The following is a 17,610-nucleotide window of genomic DNA, read 5'->3' as shown; positions in this document are numbered from 1 at the left end:
TAGAGCATTGAACCAATGGTGTATAGTCGATCGTATCGTTTCGGTTTCGGTTGTGGGAAAATGAACGCTTCTGGTTTTGGTTTCGGTTTTGACTTTTGAGCCATTTTAATCGTTAGGAGGAGGGGGGAGGGGAGACCGGAGACGACTTGAACTTGAGTAAAAAATAATATTATAAAATGAAAATCTTCGAAGTCCAAATTTCAGTATTTCATGGAGAATACTTCGACCATAATAGAGAAATAGAGAATAATAATAATATTGACGATCTTCATTTCAGCGAGTGAAAGTGAAAATTTTTATAAAAACAAAGTATTATCTAAAACAAAACTGTGCTGAATCAGAAGCGAGGAATATCAATATTACGATAGTAATATATTCCTTGATCAGAATTCAGAAGTAAAAAAATTATTAAATTGAAAATAAATTAATACCAGCTACCTAGACCTAGGTACTTCAAAATAAATTAATAAATGCAATAAACTAAAATGGAATAATTTTTGTAATTATTATCTTCCATTTTAGACATAAGTAATGCTGATTATAGGTAGGTACCTATTTCAATTTCATACTTAATTTTTTTTATTATAGGTAATTCAAGAGCTTTAAACTGAGGAGTTTGTGTCCCTCAAAAATGGAATACTTTTTGTAATTATTATCTTCCATTTTAGACATAAGTAATGCTGATTACCTATTTCAATTTCATACTTATTTTTTTTTTTTAATTCAAGAGCTTCAAACTGAGGAGTTTGTGTCCATCAAAGGGTCAAAACAGAAGAAAGTTTTTTCAAAATTCGGTTAAATAAAAGTAATTGGATAATAAAGTATCATTTTTTTTTTAAATTACAAAAAATGAACTTTTTCAACTTTTGAGTAACACTCAGCAGGTAGGTAAAAATTTTGAGCCGGTCAGAGAGGGGATGGGATGGTAGGGTATTCTTCCCAGCCCCCTTGTTAGAACGTAAAGGAATAGAACAGAACAAAACCATTCACTTGCACACAGGAGACTCATTTAGCATTTTTCAGGAATCTCGATTTTTGATGTTTTGAAAATTTATTTTTTCAACACTTTTTAGATTCCAATCGCCAACTTTCAAAACCTTAAAAGTATTCTTTTTTCAAGTACAATTCAAAATCCATTTTCAAAAGCCACCACCTTACTTAGCAGATTCTCATGGATTCTAAATCTGCCAAAACTGTGTGAAAAGAATGTGTTTTTTTTGTTGTTAAAATTTAAGAATTCAAGAAAAGTATCCAATCTGCTCACTTTTTTTTGCCAAAGTTCGAAAACCATAATATCACATTTTTTATACTTATTCTTTAGAAGTTTTGAAAATGTCCAGTTTTTTACCTAAAATTTTAAAATGGTAGAAGTTAGGTATGCTTTTTCCTGCCAAAATTGTTGAAAAAAAAGTGCTGCTTTTGGGTCATTCCATGTCAACTCAACCAGAAAAAGGCGATTTTGAAAGTCATGTCTTTCGATTTCGCTCTTTGTTTTACTATATATACCCACCCATTAAGTAGGACCCCCGCAATTAATTTGGTCCCAGTCCCCTCAGGGGGTGGGTGGGGGGCTTTTATTATTTTCACATTGTCTCAAGGTACTCAACTTCAGCAGCCCATTCCTCCAAAACTATGATACTTTGATCAAAACTGATTTCACAGTTCGAAAGATCATTGCATTTAGAACTTTTTAAGTATTTTGAAATTTTCAAAAGTTGAAAGTTGAACTTTCGAATTGAAAGTTTAAATTTCAAAATGGCGCTGTAAGTGGGAGCTACCATTTAAAATTTTGAAAAAATTTCCATAGACGTACCTTTTGATGTTTTTTTTTCGAAAAATTCAAGTTTCAAGATGGGATCTTTAATGGAACGAGAGCACCCCACCCCCAATTTTGGACAAAACTTTCAAAAAAAATCTGGGGCATATGATATATCGAATTGTATGTTTTTGGTATCGCTGAACACGAATATGACGTTGGATTTTTGATTGGATCCCATCCACGTCCCCCATTACCTCCCCAAAGGAGGTAAAAGTTCAAAAAAGTGTTTTGTTCGTGCGACACATGGAATAGTATGTCTTACTTACTGGGTGGGTATATATTGTAAAAAAAAAAAATTGAGTGAAATCGAAAGACATGACTCAAAAACGTTGGTTGAGTTGACACGGAATGACCCTTTTCATAAAAGTTTTAAAAAAGTTCTGCATAAGAAGAACATCTTTTCAATTGAGGTAGGTCAAAAACCTGGATATTTTGAAACTACGTATATTATAGACTAAATAAGTAGGTACAGATACTTTTAATTTTTATTCAAGAAAGTATTTTTTTAAAACCTGGCGACCCACAGCACACTGAATAAAATTACATTACAGACTAAAAAAAATAGGTAGGTAGTAGGGGTACCCACTACCCACTTACCCAGCAATACCAAAAATAGTGCATCGCTAGGGCTAGAGAACGGAGCATGCGCACAGCGAGGGCTCACTGCTGTCAAGAGTTCGTACTGAAATACCGAATTCTTCAACGAATAGAAGCCTCATTGTTTTTGAAGTGTAAAGTATTAGCAATGACTTTGCGTATTGCTTTAATAGGTTTGTTTTATTTGCCAGAAATTTAATGTAAAACAAGTTCCATTATGGACATCTACATCTGCACGCGCAATCTACACTTCACATCCGGTAAGGTATACTCATTTTAAGAAATTAGTTATAGGCTTATAGGCTTAATTTATTCTTGATACGTACGTAATATGTTAGGTACCTATTAGCGACGTGCACAAATTACATGCAGAATTTCGTTAAAACGTAGAATTCTAATTTTCTTTGAAAGAAAATGTTGAAAATTGAATTTTCTAACTGCTTTAAGCGATCGGTTCTCATCTAGAATGTTTTTTTTTTCTAACGCAGTTCGTCACCAAAATTTAATTTTTTGTGACTTTAATAATTTTTAAAACTCTTCGAAAATTACACTTACATACCATCCACGTAATCGTTAGATATATCAAAATTGGTCAGATGATTTCGTAAAAATTAAATTTTAAAGTTCGCGGTAATTGTTTCCAATTGAAGAGCCTTTCTCAAAAATTGTTGAAGTTTCTCAAATGATTTTACCCATCGACCTTTTAGTTAACCTAGACGGCTACTCATACGCAAAATTATCCCACTGGTTATGTCGCCAACTCTGTGGATTTCAAATTAGAAACAAACGCATCTGCGCATGTCTCAGGAAACGTGTGTGTGTATTTTGTTGTCAGTGGATTAGTGGTTGAAGTGGGGGTGCTGGTGGTGTTTCCGTTTACTGTTCACAAGCATCAATTCCTGAGACATGCGCAGATGCGTTTGTTTCTAATTTGAAATCCACGGAGTTGGCGACATAACCAGTGGCCAGGGCTTAAAACCATTTGGATTTTATTGGTTGTTGTGGTAGGTGGTTTTTAAAGGACTCAAAAATAAATGGTTTTTGGTTATGGTTTCTGAATTGGTTTTCCAATCACAAACCATAACGGTTCCAATTGGTTTTAAGGTTTAGGTTTCAAAGTTTTTCTGGTTCTGGTTTTGAAATGGTTTCAATTTTTTTTAATAAGGTGTGGTTGTGGTTTTGGTTCTGTAATAATAGTTTTTTTTTTGCGGTAGTGGTGGTTTTTCACATCAAAAACCATTTCAAATTTTCAAATGGTTTTGGTGGTTGTGGTGGTTTTGATATCAAAAACAATTTTGATTTTCAAATAAATTTATACAAAAACTAATTCAGGACTACTAAAAGTATGATTTGAGACAAAAAACCAGAAAATTTCCATCACAGGTCTGGAAAAATTGAAAAAAAATAGCAAAAACCAAAAAGAACCATTTCATGAATTGGTTGTAATTGGTTATGGTTACATTTGAAAATTGAAATGGTTGTTGTGGTTGTGGTTTTCTCCAAAGAACACAACTTTTTGGTGGTTTTGGTTGTTTCAATTCAAATTTTTTTCCCAAATGGTTGTTTTTAAATGAATTGGTTTTCATTTTTTTCAAATATATTGGTTTTTTGTTGTTGTTGTTGTTTTTGAAATTTACAAAAAGAAGTTGAAATGGTTGTGGTAGTGGTTGAAAGTTAAAACCAATTAAAAACAATGGTTATGGTGGTTTTATTTGGTTTTGGTTTTGGTGGTTTTAAGCCCTGCCAGTGGCCTCAGTTAACGTTAGAGTAGCCGTCTAGGTTAATTAAAAGGTCGATGATTTTACCAACTTCGGAAAAAAGTTTTTCAATTTATTCGAATTGATTCGTATAATGAAAAATTGCCTATCTTCAAAATTGAAGACATACAAACACATCTTTGAAAATTCAAAATTTTTCAAATCTAGAACCCAACAAATTGAAAACTGTGAATCAAGTTTGCCCCTATTTTAACTATGGGCAGTTTGTGATATTAAACTTTTTTATTCGTCCACTCGAGTACTATGGGTTATGGGGTGATGGTCATCGTTTGAATGATTCAAACATTTTTTCTTTTTTTTATTTTTTTCATAATTGGTTAATTTCTAGTTTTGCTAAGCACGACGTGACTCCTTCAATTCACAAGATAAGCAACCAGTCATGAAATTCTTCGTCTCCTGGAGTACTATCTACATCTAATTATGGCAGATGATCTCCGGAACCTCGTGTGTGTTGAAAAATACAGATGTGCGAACCCAAAGAGATCTCGCAATTTCAATAGGTACAGCATCTTTACCTTCTCTACTTCTATTTCGTTAATTCTGTACACACGCATCTGTTTAATTCTAAACAGCCCATTTCATAATGGCTGGTAACATATTGTATAATACTGTTCTCCATCGGCTATAAATAGCAATGGCAAACTGCCTTAACGTTGACGTAAACCCTCAAACTTTTGCGGCTATGATTTATAGATAACATGTGAAATGATCAGTTAGATCAACGTACATCTGTAGGTAATGCGCGTTCGTTTATTGGTTTAGTACCTATGTCAACACTTGAGTCGAGAATCCCTTACTTGATTCTTCCTTTTCCTCGAGAAAAATTATGAATACGAGATAAATAATAATTATCGAATCCTTGTGGCTCGGGTAATTTTTACTCTATGTATTCGAATTCTGGTATATTCGTGTTAGAAGACAGACGTATAGGTATTCTGTTTGTATAAATTTTGATTTTTTACGTAGGTATGTACTGTTATGTTCTCAAATAATTTGATTAAGTTTGTGAAGCTCTTTAATAATATGATTATTTTCCTACAATTATGAAAATTTTGCCTTAGCTAGGTTAAGTATATTTGATTACCTAATAGCACTTGCGATATAATATAAGTAAGTGTATAAAAATTGAGTTGATTCACAAAAATTACATACAATTCAAATACGAAATTCACAAAACGATAGTGAATTAAAAATCAGTATTGATTCACAGAAAATTACATAAATTCAAATGCAAAATTCGCGAAATAGTATAAAAATTATGCGAATTAATAATTCGAGAAATTGACAATTAACACAAAAAAATAATATAACAAAAGAATTCGCACTTGTAAAAAATTATTAGAAATAACAGAAAAATTGGGAAGGAAGAGATGTTAAGTTTTACCACTGTACAACTATATTACAGAGAACTTCCCTAGTGAAAAAATACCTATGGTTTTTAAAATACCTATTGGTTTTCTGTAACCATTGGTATTTTTTCACATGGGTTGCTCAATGAGCTTTTCTTTACTAACTGTCTGGTCAAAATCAACTGGAGAGTGGAGAACTGTCATCGGACAAATTCTCTTATTATCTTTGAGTGAAGACTCAACCTTCATTCCTCAAGTACAGACGATAATTCTTTCCTTTTTCCCTGATTCATGATTTGTAGAGAAAAATGCATCCAAAGCGTAAAGAGAGCAATACCACCAGGCCTCAGCGCAAAACTGGATTGCGACGTTGACAATTCTCAGGTGGGCTGAAGTTTGGATGGAATATTATGGGAAAAGTACATTTTCTCATCGTTTTTGTTCAATTACTCGAAAAATTTAATGAGCACATAGGTATTTTATGGGTGAAAAACAATATACATTTCATGCCCTACAATCGTAGACCTAAATTGAAACTTTCCCTTTAATGCATCGATAGATATGAAAGTTCAAAGTTCAGTGTGCGCCAGTACTACGCTTTTAAATTGGAATAGAATGGAATTTTGAATGAATACATGGGTTTTTTAAAATGGAAAAATGATCTGAATGAATCGTAGATCACTTTTCTATTCTCAAATAACCTTTTACTCCCTCAAAATTGCATTCTATTCAGATTTAAAGATCGGGTATGCATAACACTGACTGATAACACATTGTTTTAAGTTGAATTAAATCCAAGCATTTTCAAAACTACTCGCAATAACTACGATCAGTGATCGAAATTCATCTACATACCTTATTATTGAGTAAGAAATAACACGAATCGGCGAATTTCCAACTACTATGACTTAAAAAACACTGAGATAAAATGTACTTCCATAAGATCCGATCCTGTGTTCATTCAAATTATACATAAAATATGCTTGATGAAACAACTAACAGTAATTATTGATCGAGTAAAACTGATATTTGATCATTGGAAGATGCACTGCAATACTTTAGATCATATTTCCTGAAGCTAATCAAAGTAAAGAAGAACGTAGAACACAGAATTTCAGCAAACAGATTCGGATCAGTTTAGTTTTAAGTTTGATTGAAATGATCATTACACGCGAAGATCAATCACAGCTGAATTAATGTACTTACTTAAGGGACATTGAAACTATTAGCGCATTCACTGATGATATTAAAACTGATTTACGAAATATTTCAATCTTTTTCTAGCTTACTTATCTATGCCTTAATCTAGTTTCCGGTGCAGGAACTCAGAACTGGTAGAAACCCAACAATAGAGATTCGTTGTACGAAGAATAACTGATTCAAACAAGCTTAGCCGATGAATTAAGTTTAGTTGATGAATAAGATACCGAAACAATTACTCAAAATTATTTATTTAATTATTAATCGCGAGAAACACTAACTTACACTAACGAGATACCGGCATATTTCATCTTACGGGAACTTGAAAATTGAATATTTCGGCCACCCTTTATTATAATTTTTTTTGCAATATGGAGCACAAGACTTGAAAGCCATTTAGAACAACATTAAAGAATAAATTCAATCAAATTACGCGAAAATAATTCAAATTAAAACTCATTTTCATCTCAATTCCCACCAAACTCCATACTAACTACTTAAACTACTATACACAAGTGATAACGTTCAGCCCACACCATGTTGCCAAGTTTTTCTGCGCTGAGGCCTTATGTAGAGGTGGTATTGAAGAGAGTCACTTTAAGAGAGAAGAAAAAGACAGAGGTGAAAAGAGAGAAGAAAAGGCAGAAGAGAAAGGAAAACGCTAAATCAAAATTATAGCATAGTAGGTACTAGAGCTGAAAACGGTTACGCTACCCGTTTACTGGTATCTGGTTAAAATACCGGCTTGACCCGCTAGTGGTTGTACCTGGTTGATTCGGATATAGATAGTAGCGTATAGCGAGTACAACCCGAATGTTTTTGCACTTGGTCTGCGCACGCACCCCAAAATTTGATAATGCGTAAGTGGGAGGAGTTACACTTCGACACCTGTCGTTTGTATGTGTGATTGACGTTTGACATGATTGATGACAATGATGATGTCATGCCGGTACACCAGCTACGCATTCAATGCGCTACTAGTTATATCCTGATTCCTGAACCGGTGCGACATTTTTTCAATTCGCTACCCGCTACTACCGAGTAGCGAGAATTTACAATACGGATACGATAGTTACCCGCTGTCAGCGAGTACCGTTTTCAGCTCTAGTAGGTACCATAGTGTTTTATTGCCTATAAAATAGACTTGATTCAACTTAAAAGGAAAAAATGTAAACGTACCTATAGGAATTACTCGAAAAATAGTCGTTATTTGAGAGATTAACAGAATGATATAGCTATTGTTAGCCATATCTATATTTATATTGCAACAAGAGCTATAAAGGGGATGATACATTATTTTGTACCATAATAAAAATGCACTAAAATGCAACGTATGAGATACATGAGTATGAAAGTACTATACAATTTAGTAAGGTAGTTGCTGGCAACTTGACAGTACTTTGTAATGTTTCGAGATTTTTTAAATTATAGTAGGTATAGGTGATATGATTGATTATAATTTCGCGACTTGACTTTCATTTGATGAGTTATAATTCGAGATAATTATTCAGTTCGGTGATTCCTGAAAATGAAGGCATTTTGTTAAGTTCACTTAAACTTTTAAAAATCAGTGCAAAAAAATTGACCAAGGCTTCTTTTCCATGAAACCCCTTAATCAAGTGTAAAGATAAAAAACTTACCCTTTTTTTTGTGTTTTTTTTTCTATTTTCATGTTTAAATTGTTTAGGTTTAATTTATCACCTCCTGTTAAAAAAAAAAGGAAAACTTCGAAATTTATTTACAGGGTGCTGGCAGAGTAGGCCTGATGGCCTTACTCAATGCTATGAGATAGGTAGGTAATGAGCTGGTTTTAATTGAAATACTGTATTACAGAGTCCCCTAATTATTAATCTATGGGGATTTTTTAAGTTAATTTCGATAAATCATTGTGAAATAACCTTCATACCTATCATGATTTCGAATTGGTTTTTATTTATTTTGATAATCCAGACAACAATTTACCATTAAAATTTAAATATTTAGAAAAGTATACACACCCTCGGCCCACCGCCCTCTCTACATGACAACCATGGCAGTGATGGTGCCAGTTGGTACTAATGGCGCTGCTACAGCTTCTAAGCTTCTACATTGTGTGGTTGGATTCATTTTCATATCTAGTACAACATACATATTTATAAAATATAAATCAAATTAATTCAAATCACGGACTGATAGTCCAGGCGAATTAGCTCATAAATGCGGGGGCTATAGGGAATTTTGAAGTAGCAAGCTGAAAAGCGATATACAGGACAGGTCCTTTTTGATGTCCTGAGTAAGGATCCGATCCAAGGTGTCCGGGTGCATCCAGTGTGAGCTGTGAGCGTCCCCTTTTATTGTGGATCTTAGCTCTCCGATTTCGGTTTTTGTTGATTATTTCCTCAAATATTGCCTGGAACTGAAAATTTTGTAGTGCTGTGACTTGAGATTTTTTTTTTTTAATAGACTTTTCATAGTTTTTATACACTATTAGACATTAGGTTTTTCATCAAACATTGTTTTCGTTTATCTCAGATATATGTACTTATTACAAACTTACAAAGATAACATTTCACGAATAGTAAGTACCATGATGAACGCGGTTTAGTCAAGATTATAATATAGGTAGGTAATTTATATCGAATATCTTCATCAATTGAGGGGTTCTATGGAAAATGGGCGGAGATATTTTTTTGTTTTTTTTTATTATTTTACAATTTTGAATGTATTAAAAAAAATTTTTCATCAATTTCACCACATTCAGTGATATTGAAGTGTTCTTCCATGAAAAAAAAACAAATTGGAAAATGTTTGCTTGTAGAAAAAATTTTCAAGTTCATTTGAACTTGTAAAAATCAGTGAAAAAAATTGACGAAGGCCCCTTTCCCATGAAGCCCCTCAATTAAGTGTAGAGAGATGAAAAACTTACCAGTTTTTGGTTTTTCCCGTTTTTAGTTGTTTTTGAATTTTGCTTGCCGAGAACATATTGTCTGAAGTCTGAACTAATTGATCACCTCCTGTAAAAATAAAGGAAAAATATAAAATTTATTTGCAAATGTCATTAATAGAAATGGTGAATAGAGGTCTACTTCGACTGAAAAACAGCAGTGGTAGCGTGTAGGGTACTATACATCGATATTACACTAAATGGATACCCAGCAAGTCCATTTACCCCGCGTCAATGAACAACGACGAAGCTTAGGGGCTTATTTGGTTATTGATGCGACTTTTTTCTGCGCATGGTATCTGATTGGTAAATTTTGATTTTGAATTCAAATTTGGTGGCCGCGTAGATCCGCGTAAATTTGAAGTTGATCGCCTCTTCCCCCTTGCAAAACGTTTCGATGGGCATCACTATGCGCCGAACGGATGCGCCTCAATAACCTCACCTTTCCCCTGTGAATTTCGTGAGCACTGCATTTCCCACTCGCCTCCCTATACGCTGTGTATCCATTTAGTGTAATATCGATGGTACTATAAGAGGGGGTATGCTGGACCGCCATCTTGTGGCGAGGATGACGTAGTAAACGTCTTCAGAACGTAAGAAACTAAGGAATACATACTTACAAATTTTCGTATAATAATTAATAAATGCAATTTTTTCGATTATCCGCGAGTTCGGGTGAACTTTTATGTGGTCTCAAATTAAAGACAATGAAATTCCCTATTGATTGATGTTAAATTTTCATCATTTCTTGTAAAAATAACAATTTTATGAATAGGTACTTCTATTCGAGAGATTTTTGCATACAACGTACGTCATCTTTAAACCAAAAATTCTCGAAATTTTCAGTGAATACATGCGTGTTTTAAAGTACCTACCAAAATGTTTGGAATTTCATCCTCTTTAAAATTCTGTTTTACCAAAAGCTCTAGGTGCAACCGTTCAAAAGTTCTCGCAGTTTAAAGTTGCGAAAACAAGCTGCAAGCAGTAAGTAAGTATTGAACTTCAAACTAAAATTACTCAAAATTTTGAGTGAACACCTACGTTGTATTTTAATGAAGCGAAATGTTTGTAATTTTATCCTCTTTGAAATGGGTGTTTACCGAAAGCTCTACCTTCAACCGTTCAAAAGTCCTTGAAGATCAAAGTTGCGGAAAGTGATTACTGATCAAAACTATGGAGGTAATTAACTGATGACATTGATAACACTATTTGACCACTTTCCGCAACTTTTTAGATGTTCACTCAAAATTTTGAGTACCTAATTTTAGTTTGAAATTCAATGCTTACTGCTTGCAGCTTGTTTTCGCAACTTTAAACTTTGAGTATTTTGAACGGTTGCATCTAGAGCTTTCGGTAAAAAAAGAATTTTAAAGAGGATGAAATTCCGAACATTTTGGTACTTTAAAACATGCATGTGTTCACTGAAAATTTTGAGAATTTTTTTAGTTTAATTAAAGATGACATGTAGTATGCAAAAATCTGTAAAATATGTAGAAGTATTCATAAAATCGTTATTTTTACGCGAAAAGATGAAAATTTAACATCAATCGATAAGGAATTTCACTGTCCTCAACTTGAGACCACATAAAAGTTCACCTGAACTCGCGAACAATCGAAAAAATTGTAACGGTCTGATCAGTTTTGCTACGTTATCCATGTAGTAAACGTTTTGCAAGATTGTAGTGTGAACAACCAGGTGTTTTTGCTGAAATTTTACCTCAATTAACCAGAAAGTTATAACAAGACATGGGACATGGTAAATTGTAAATTAAATGACATTAAATAGACCATTTAACACTTCAACATATTACACAAATGTTCCATAACCCTAATAAAGGAGTAAGTGATATGTTTTTATCAAGTTGACAAAATCCATATTAGTATTTCAGTTTGTACAACATGAATCGTATTTGCTTACCAATGTTTCAATTATTATGGGACGATATACGACACAAGTATGTCAAGTGATTTATTGCGAGCTCGGCATATTTTGTTTAAGTAATAAGTACTCTCTAAATTTGAAGCAGTGAAATTTCACTGTTTCAAATTTAGAGAGTAGTTTTTAATCATTATCGTATGTACCTGCAGAGAAATGTATATTTCGTACTGTTTGAGAAAATATACTGTTTTTTTCAGAGATAATTGTGCAATATATAGGGCCTCCACCCCAGTGGAGGTGGAGGTTGAATTGGCCTCATCTTGGCCAAATTCGGTCCCCTTTTTTAGACCATAAGTAGTTCAATTGTGTTTGTTTCTGCATTTATATTGCTGCCACCTTGATAGCTTTGACAGGTCATCACATTTATCCTACATTTGGAAAAAATCAAACATTTTTGATTTTGAATAAACTTTACAGCTTGAAAAAAAAAATTGAATTAAAGAACGAACACTAATTACTTACCATTATTTTGAAGGTTGTTGGAATTGTTGCCAATATAAGCAATAATGTTGGAATTGTTGCCATTATTGGAATTGTTACCTACCTAAAAAAAAAATTAAGCATATGTAATTTGATAAAGTGGGTTTATAACTTTGTGGCTTTAAATACTAAAAGAATGAAGAAACTATGAACTGCAGCTTTACAGTATGACACAAAAGTAGTGTTCGATTTCTAAGTGGAAAGAGCTAGCGAGATCAATGAAGCGCCGTTGTGTAGGAAACGATCAGGGCTCTCAAAAGCGACCTTGAAAATTTCAGGGCCATACACAGCTGTTGTCCACAAATTGAAAAACTGGTGTGGTCAAAAAATTCAAACTGGTTTTTATTGGCGCAGTGTATTCTACACACTAAGATGACAAAAAAACGTGATATGAATTTTTTGTAACCAGTTCATTAATTTGCAACCAATTGACCAAAAATACCCAAAAAATTGTAGATAGAGAAAAAAGCTTGAAACAAAAGTTGTAGAGCGTGAAAAATTACACAATTCTGTGTAATCACCTTTTTAAACCGGTTCACTGGTTCGCATTTAGCAACCAGTTTTTGACAATCAACTAAAAATTGGAGATGAAGAAAAAAGCTTGAAAGTAGAGTGTGAAAAATTGAACCATTTTCGCTGATTTGATTTTGAAACTGGTTTATTAATTAGCAACCAGTTATCAAAAATTACCTAAAAATTGGAGATCGAGAAAAAAGCTTGAACCAAAAGTTGTAGAGTGTGAAAAATGACATAATTCTGTTCAATCACATTGTAAAACCGGTTCACTCGTTCGCATTTAGCAACCACTCTTTGACAATCACCTAAAAATTGAAGATAAAGAAAAAGACTTGAAACAAAAGTTCTGTAGAGCGCGAAAAATTGAACTATTTTTGCTGATTGGATTTTGAAATGGGTTCACTAATTGGCAGCGAGTTATTGAAAATTTCCCAAAAATTACGGATACATATTGAAAAAAGCTTGGAACAAAAGTTGTAGAGTGTGAAAAATGGCACAATTCTGTGTAATCACATTTTGAAACTGGTTCATTGGTTCGCATTTAGCAAGCATGTTTTTAACAAACACCTAAAAATTGGAAATAGAGAAAAAAAATTTCAGCGAACATGGAGCTATCCATTGGAGAACACTTCTGTAGGCCCTTTTTTGGCGGTGGTTCACCAGGTTTGCGCCAAGCCATGCTCGCAGCTTTTGTCTCTGGGGTGAAATGGTGAGCCCAACATTCATCATCAGTCACTATTCGATTAAAAAGAATGTCTTTTTCTTTTCAGTAGAGCTTGAAAAGAGGTTCACATTGATTTTTGTGCTCCTCAGTGGGCAGTCGCGGTACTCAGCGCGCTAAAAGCTAAGGGAATCCCAATTTTTTATGAATTATCCGCGAAAATTGTGGTTCGGCCACAGTCTGGTGACATTCGGAGACAGATTTCGTCCACCGTGAATGGTCTATTCTCGCCTAGCAGCTCACGAAAGCACGCAACATTCACTTCTGTTAGGCTGTCGCCCGGCTGGCTGCTGCACTTCTCACCCACTATCGCAGTTCGCTCCTCTTTGAACGTGTTACACGAACGTCGCGCGGTTGAAACATCAAAACTCAGTTTGCTATACACTAGGACCAGTTCCTCGTGCATTTTATTCGCCTTCCAACCTTTGGTTCGCAAAAAACGGATCACTGAACGTTGCTCGGAAACAGACGTGCTCTCCAGAGGCAGCTCCATGAGCTCCATGTTTACTGACGCGCGGCGCGCGTTCCAGTACACATATCCACGATTTCTAACCGCCAGTGTGTTCCTACACTCAAAATCTAAAATCCCTCCAATTTTTATTATCCTACGTTGCGATGTCGCGAAACGAGAGCAAAACAGGCGATACTTTTGGTACGTCCCTCGTATAAATGATATTGGAAGCTGTTCTAAATCAAATTTCCTGTCAGATGAGCTATGATCCAACTTCGGCCCCTTGAGGGGGGCTGACCTGTAATCAATAATAATAAAATCAGCATTAAATGTGGAAACGCGCGGGGCAATCTGAATTTTGGTATACTGGCCTTTTTTTGTACCCTGAACACGAATCTGTGGAGTCCCCACCTGTCACAAGGGAACTTTCCCCCGATTGTGGATTTTAGCCCCCCAAATGAGGATTTTCAGACGTTTTTCCCCCATACCGCCACAAATTGTGGTCCTAGCCCAAAAATGGGGTATTAAAGTTGTTCTACGTCAAATTTCCGATCAGATGACCTATAAACCAACTTCGTTCCCCCAAGGGGGGTGGAGCTAGACTCAATCAAATTTTAGAATATGAGTCATAATTATAGCAAGAAATGTGTTCTTTAGTTCTTTACATCAATGTTTTGACCTCACAAAAGCCTAGGAAAATAAATTATGACCTCAAATTATTCGAGTGGGGGTGCCCCGAACACCCCCACCCATTATTGCATACCGATCATAACTCATATTCAAAAACCCCCTGTATTTGATTGAGTCTAGCTCCACCCCCCTTGGGAGGACAAAGTTAGTTCATAAGTCATCTGATCGGAAATTTGACGTAGAACAATTTTAATACCCCATTTTTGAGTTAGGACCCCAATTTGTGGCAGTATAGGGGAAAAACGTTTGAAAATCCTCATTGGGGGGCTAAAATCCACAATTTGGGGAAAGTTGAATTGTGACAGGTGGGGACTCCACGGATTCGTATTCAGGGTACAAAAAAAGGCCAGTATACCAAAATTCAGCTTGCCCCCGCGCGTTTCTACATTTAATGCTAATTTTCTTATTATTGAATTGACTACAGGTCCACCCCCCTCGAGTGGACGAACAGGAAATCAGATTTAGAACAACTTTTATAAACCCCATTTTTGAGCTAGGACCTTAATTCGGGGACATAGGGGCGAAAACCCCCATTTGAGAGCTAAAATCCACAATTGGGGGAGTAGCTCGCTAGGAACAGGTGGGAACTCCACGGATTCGTATTCTGGGTACAAGAATGGGCTAGTATACTGAAATTCAGCTTATAAGGCAGCGTTTCCCTATTCAATGTTACGAGTAATTTCCTTAAGCTATACTTAATGGTTGATCATATTTATTGCTTGCGATTGGATCAACGATCAAGAACATAAATTTTTACCAAGTCCAAAACTGTGATAAGGATGGCTGATTGTTTGGGTACGGGTCGGGGTCTATGGTCGAGCCATTTGATTGACCACTGCACCCTCAAAACAAAAATAATACATATATGAAAATTAAGCAAGTTCCTTGAACATTGATACGAATTTATGAATATGAAAAAATGTTTATTGTGCATTTAATAAAATAGTTCTTGATTCAATGTTTGAATCTAACTCATTTTCCCTGCAAAACTATGCATTCAACTTTCAAGAAAAAAAGCAACATTAACATGATTTGAAATTTGAAATTTTTCACAAAATATAAATGATATTGGAAATTACCACAAACTTTATCCAAATGTCCACTACCTACTGATACCTATGATAACTAAAAATTAAAAAAGTACAATTGCTGGTTGTCTTTGTAGGGTTTGTGTTGGCAAATGCAACCATTTGGCGGGCATATCTGATTGCTTGATTGACCACTTCCCTTCCTTCCATTGTGGTGAGCACAGAGAATTACTTACTAGAACTTATTTCTGTTTTTGGAAGGCGTTTGAACAGGATTAGTGGTAGATTCTGCACTTTGTAGCAATGGTTGATTATTTGATTGACCACTGCACCCTCAAAACAAAAATACGTAATATGAAAATTAGGCAAGTTCCTTGAACATTTGATACAAATTTATAAATATGAAAAAATGTTTATTGTGCATTTAATAAAATAGTTCTTGATTCAATGTTTGAATCTAACTTATTTTCCCTGCAAAACTACACATATATGCATTCAACTTTCAAGAAAAAAAAAACAACATTAACATGATTTAAAATTTAATATTTTTCACAAAATATAAATAATTTTGATATTATGAAATGATCATCAACTTTATCCAAATGTCGACTACCAACTAAAACCTATAATCAGGACCAGATCCAAGAACACAGAAAATTTAGCCGGCCACTGAAATATCCCATGCGGCATAAGGAACCCAGATCCTACGAATGTAACATTTGCCAGAAAATGTTTTCACATAGCTATTACCTGAGCGCGCATCTTAAAACGTATACCGGAGAAAAGCCTCATACGTGTCACGTGTGCGGTAAAACCTCCGCCACCAAGTCAAATCACAATAAACACGTCAAGATGCATAATAATATCAGAGAGTCGCTCAATGCCGAGGGTTAGAATGACCCTAAGGTTGATTTTATTTCCAACGATGATCCGAACGAGACTGATTGTGTTCAGTATAGAAGTTTTTGAAAATTCACGACCAATATTTTTTTTTAAATTTTTATTAGACGATAGCTGAATTTCAATTTGCAACTGATTTTATTTTTACAAGCATCGTATCAGGTGTTCTAAACTTCACAAAATTGGTTTTCTAGTCCGGAAAATAGCAATAGGAATAATTGCACCCCCCCCCTCCTCGCTGACCTTCTGGGACAACTTTTTTCTTGAAGGGGATATTCTGAGGAACACTTTAAAGCAAACTTGCCAAAAAAAAATTGGCCTTACTTACAAAATGGCGGCCGAGTGGACGATCCGTCTCACCCCCCCATTCCCCTTCCCATTCCTCGTCTTAATCTTGGGGTGAAGGTATAGATTAAACTTAGAATAGTTAATATAATATTTGTAACCCTAAGATTAAGATTGTTTTTTACTTTTATAAATAAAAATAAACCCTCGGCTCCTAGTGCGTCCGAGGTGTTTTACAAAAAAAAAAAAAAAGACCCACCTTCATTTTTTGATTGCGCCCTGCGAAATTGCTTGTTTTGTCTTCGCAGGGTAAGATGTCGAGCTCGGACACAGTTGCCTCTGAGCTTCCTTTTTCCTTGTATGCTCCTTCTTTTCCTTTTCGTCTCTTCTTCCTTTTCTCTTTCTTCCTGTAATTATGTGATTTACGGCAGAGTGGAACTTGTTCATCATAAGTTAGACCTAAAACATTTAGAAAATGGTAGTCAGGGATGGAATTCTTTTGAAACAAAAACACACCGTGAAATTGTCAAAACAAATCTAAAAAAAAAGAAGGAAATAAACGAAAAAAACAACAACAACCTTATGAAAACAACCTATCCAACGAATAAAAACTGTGGGAAAATGTTTTCCACACAAAAATTATTATACAGGTAGAACAATACAAATACATTTACACATAAACTAGTGGTGAGGGGAAAGAGGACAGGAAATCAATCATAAATAATCTATATCGATTAAGTACGATATAGCAGCAGATGTCGTTGAAGCTTCGAAAAATAGGGCGTTGTAATTTTTTCTTCTTCTTCGAGCAACTTTTGTGGTGTAGGAATTAGGAAATAAGGAGATTTTTAGAACTAGGGATAATCTAATGAGAAGATAGGTATTTGGAAAATTTAAGATTAGGAAATAATGGGATGGGTTTTGGATTAGGATA

General features: G+C 34.7%; 1 long non-coding RNA gene across 1 annotated transcript; it reads right to left on the bottom strand.

The window, feature by feature from the left end:
- Positions 1–15,404: 15,404 nt before the first annotated feature.
- On the bottom strand, positions 15,405–17,364 carry LOC135839572 (uncharacterized). The gene is made up of 3 exons (XR_010557615.1): positions 17,256–17,364; positions 16,936–17,135; positions 15,405–15,817 (listed from the first exon to the last, which is right to left on the bottom strand). It is a non-coding gene; the product is annotated as an uncharacterized LOC135839572 (long non-coding RNA).
- Between the last annotated feature and the right edge of the window lie 246 nt (positions 17,365–17,610).

This window comes from Planococcus citri, chromosome 3 (genome assembly GCF_950023065.1).
Source record: "Planococcus citri chromosome 3, ihPlaCitr1.1, whole genome shotgun sequence".
Taxonomy (NCBI): domain Eukaryota; kingdom Metazoa; phylum Arthropoda; class Insecta; order Hemiptera; family Pseudococcidae; genus Planococcus; species Planococcus citri.
This window is presented reverse-complemented; position numbering and strand designations above follow the sequence as displayed.